Genomic DNA, 4,433 nt, shown 5'->3' with positions numbered 1-4,433 from the left:
AGGAGGAAAGAAAAGAATCTATAAGTATTTGACATAATACAGATTACTTAGTCTAATATTTTTAAATGTAACTAGAATACAATTTTAGATACCACATTTGTCAAATTATAATGGATAATAGTTGTAAGTAATGAAATATTTATCTTGGGTGTGATATGTTTTATTCAATGATAGAGTTAAATCTTATCAAACACTATCTTGAAATATTTATTAATTATAATAATTGTTCATTTTACTTATTTTGGTTAATACATATTAAAAATTTTTCTACTTGCCATTAATAAACTTCCAATACCAATTTTAGACTGTTTTTCAGTGGTATATCATTTCCTCCATCAAATATACAGAAAATTCTTGATCATGAAATCTAATTAAATAATGTACTTATTATCATTTAATTTTTCTCAGAAAGCAAAATATCAGAGTTGAACACAAGCATGAACATACTTTATAGAATGATATATTTATTATATCCTTTGTTTCTTCATCTACTATAATTTTTGTTTTTTGTTATGTGAAATTATTACAAGTAATGAGAAATAGCACAAAATTCATCTAACTTGAATTAATTATATAAATTCACATCATTTTCATTTTTATTTAACAATTTTTACTCATTTATTTTTATAGGATATGTTTTGGAATTTATTTACTTCTCTCTTTTCTATAAGTTCCTTAAATACATACTAACAGGTGCATTTCAGTTAAAAAGACAAAATTTTTCCTCATACAAAATGTCTTGTTTGGCTGATGTATATGCCAGGGAGGATAAGCATCGCCTCTACAGTTATGATTTCAGTCAAGTCCCGGCAGCTCTTTCAGCCCAGGAACCCAGTCCCTTTATTTTGGTAAAACCACCTTTTTTGAACTGAAGACCTCTTAAGAATTCTTTCTTGGCCATCAGCTCTGAGTCCACCACTTCAACCTATACCAAAAGCAAGAAGAAAAACTAGGAGCTAAGGTATTTCATGCACGGGGTTTGTAAAGAAGGAGATAACTGTCGCTACTCGCATGACCTCTCTGACAGTGCTTATGGTGTAGTGTGCAAGTATTTTCAGCGAGGATACTGTATTTACGGAGTCCGCTGCAGATATGAACATAGCAAGCCATTGAAACAGGAAGCAGTGACTGCTGCAGATCTAACTGCAAAATCATCTCTTGCTGCTTCCTCAAGTCTCTCATCAGGAGTTGGACCAGTTGTTGAAATGAATACGGGCGAAGCAGAGTCCAGAAATTCAAACTTTGCTACTGTAGGAGCAGGTTCAGAAGACTGGGTGAATGCCATTGAGTTTGTTCCCAGGCAGCCCTACTGTGGCCTTACTGCCCCTTCCTGCACTGAAGCACCCCCCACAGGGCTCTGCGACCAAGGAAGAATCAGAGAAAGAACAGACAGCAGTGGAAACCAAGAAGCAGCTTTGCCCCTGTGCTGCAGTGGGAGAGTGCCCGTATGGGGAGAGCTGTGTATATCTCCACGGAGACTCATGGGACATGTGTGGGCTGCAGGTCCTCCATCCAATGGATGCCGCCCAGAGATCACAACATATAAAGTCTTGCATTGAGGCCCATGAGAAGGACATGGAGCTCTCATTTGCTGTCCAGCGCAGTAAGGACATGGTGTGTGGGATCTGCATGGAGGTGGTCTATGAGAAAGCCAACCCCAGTGAGCGTCGCTTTGGGATTCTCTCCAACTGCAACCACACTTACTGTCTCAAGTGTATTCACAAGTGTGGAGGAGTGCTAAGCAATTTGAGAGCAAGATCATAAAGCCCTGCCCCAAATGCCGGATCACATCTAACTTTGTCATTCCAAGTGAGTACTGGGTGGAGGAGAAAGAAGAGAAGCAGAAACTCATTCAGAAATACAAGGAGGCAATGAGCAACAAGGCGTGCAGGTATTTGATGAAGGACGTGGGAGCTGCCCATTTGGAGGGAACTGTTTTTACAAGCATGCGTACCCTGATGGCCCTAGAGAGGAGCCACAGAGACAGAAAGTGGGAACATCAAGCAGATACCGGGCCCAACGAAGGAACCACTTCTGGGAGCTCATTGAGGAAAGAGAGAACAGCAACCCCTTTGACAACGAAGTAGAGGAGGTTGTCACCTTTGAGCTGGGCGAGATGTTGCTTATGCTTTTGGCTGCAGGTGGGGAGGACGACCTGACAGACTCTGAAGACGAGTGAGACTTGTTTCATGATGAGCTAGAAGGTTTTTATGACTTGGATCTATAGCAGCTTTGCGTGGCGTGTGAACTGGTCTGCTGAGCCTCAGACAGTAGCTGTCCCCTGTGCTGGTGTGGCAGTGCCCATGTCTCTCCTAGGCAGGCCTATCAACTCCAGGTGCTGTCGTGATTATTTTTACCCAGGGCCTGTCTTCTCAATCCCTCACCTTCCCCCAAGGAGTGTGTTGTTTTTCTCTGTTTAAAAAAAAGTTACAAAAATAAACCTTAAAGCTAGTTGTTTTTGTAACATGAAAAAAAAAAAAAAAAGACAAGTCCCTAAAGTGAGCTAAATTAGGAAACTCGGGCAGCCTGGGTGGCTCAGTGGTTTAGTGCCACCTTCAGCCCAGGGCATGATCCTGGAGACCGGGGATCAAGTCCGACATCAGGCTCCCCGCCTGGAGCCTACTTCTCCCTCTGCCGGTGTCTCTGCCTTTCTCTGTGTGTGTCTCTCATGAATAAATAAATAAAATATTTTTGAAATAAATAAATAAATAAGAAACTCCTATCTTAGACAAAACAAAGTTTAAAACACATGAAAAATAATATTTTATCAGAAAAATTTCCTTGCTTAAAGTGTCACAGTATTTCAGTGTTCCCAATCAACCAAGTCTAAGAATCTTATGTGAATCAAAGTGTCTATTAGAAAAAAATGCTACTAGTTTTAATAATGATGACTTGATAAATCTTGGAAAGTAGGGGTTTAAAATGGGTGGTAAGACCACCTAAAAAGGAACTTGGCATTGCCTATGCCGTTCTAAATTTGAGCATTCAAAAAGGTTTAGAATTTTACTCCTATGTATGCAACCCAGAGAAATACTTGCATATGAGCTGTGAGAGATCTGTGTGAGAATATCATAATGGCAAAATAATGAAAACTAATCCAAATGCCCACCATGGAAGACTGGATGAAAAAACCATGCGTTATTCATACATTGCATGTACTATAGTAGTCAAAATAAATGAACTATTACAATGTTCCACTACATGAATGGATCGAAGCAATGAACAAATTCTCAGTAAAACTTGTTTGAACTCCTTTACAGAAATGGAGAAAGCAAATGACTTAAAGGACTGGATCACCAAAAGACGAAACAGCATAAAAAACAATCTGTACAAGTAATTGGTTTCAAATTTCTGATTTTCAATAGAAGTGAAAGAATTGCTAATTGAATTACCTGTTGGAATAGGTATGCAAGTCATATTTGACTTGAACTGCCCCAGTAGTTTTGACTTGAACTACACCATGGGATTTTTTTCAATGTAGATGGCATTAAAGAACTGAGTATATCTTTGCAAAATAATAAAGTACTTTAAATTGGAATACTCTCAGTTTTCCAAAGTTGAGTCTGCTAAGATCGTTGCAGCTGATTATGATCAAGGTGGAAAATATGATTATATTAATAATCATGTTTACCAGCTTTATGTATAATATTTCAGACTGTGGTCAGTTTCACAGAGTTCATTTAACCCAGATTAGAACATTTCATTTTAATGCATTTGCAAACATTTTTGTTCACACACCGTGCAGTTCATAGTACAGACTAGTAGTTTGAAATGTTTCTTTATGAGATAAATTTAAATGTACATAGAAACCAACACACCCATCCCCAAATACAAATATTGGAATCTTTTCATTCAAGTAAATATGTTCATTAAACCCTTGAGCTATCTGTTATTAAGAGCAAAAATAATTTAATCTATTTAAGAACTATCGGAACTCTGACTACTGGGTGTGAAACGACATTTATTTTTCAACAGATGAAAATGAGTAATAAAATTCAGAATGAATTTCAGTTAATAAACATTTATTTGCTTATGGATGGAGAGCAATATGCATTGCAGAAAAGCAAGCGCATAATTTAATTCCTCCCTCACTCTTTTGCCCAAAATTTATTATTTTTTACCAAGGTGTAAAATAAAATGCTACAGTACTATGAATATGCCATAGGTGTCATCATCTCTTTGGTTCTGGGCAGGATGAGCCCCAGGCAAGATTGTGAAAGAAAAGATTGGCATTGACATCACCAGACCTACTTTAGGCAATTTTTTCCTCCTCTTCAGGTTACTTTTCTTTGCATCCTTAAGGAACTCCATATCTTCGTGAAATTCCCTGACCCCTGCCAATTAAATCTGCTCTCAGCAAAGGGCTGTCTCTCTTGTTCATCCCTCACTGTCAATTTAAGGAAAGGTATTACTTTACCAGAGTTCTTGACATT

General features: G+C 38.0%; 1 pseudogene; it reads left to right on the top strand.

Annotated features, from left to right (window-relative positions):
- The first annotated feature begins 965 nt into the window (after positions 1-965).
- LOC140595752 (E3 ubiquitin-protein ligase makorin-1 pseudogene) lies at positions 966-2,302 on the top strand (annotated as a pseudogene).
- Positions 2,303-4,433: the final 2,131 nt, after the last annotated feature.

The sequence above is a fragment of the Vulpes vulpes genome, chromosome 1 (assembly GCF_048418805.1).
Source record: "Vulpes vulpes isolate BD-2025 chromosome 1, VulVul3, whole genome shotgun sequence".
Taxonomy (NCBI): domain Eukaryota; kingdom Metazoa; phylum Chordata; class Mammalia; order Carnivora; family Canidae; genus Vulpes; species Vulpes vulpes.
This window is presented reverse-complemented; position numbering and strand designations above follow the sequence as displayed.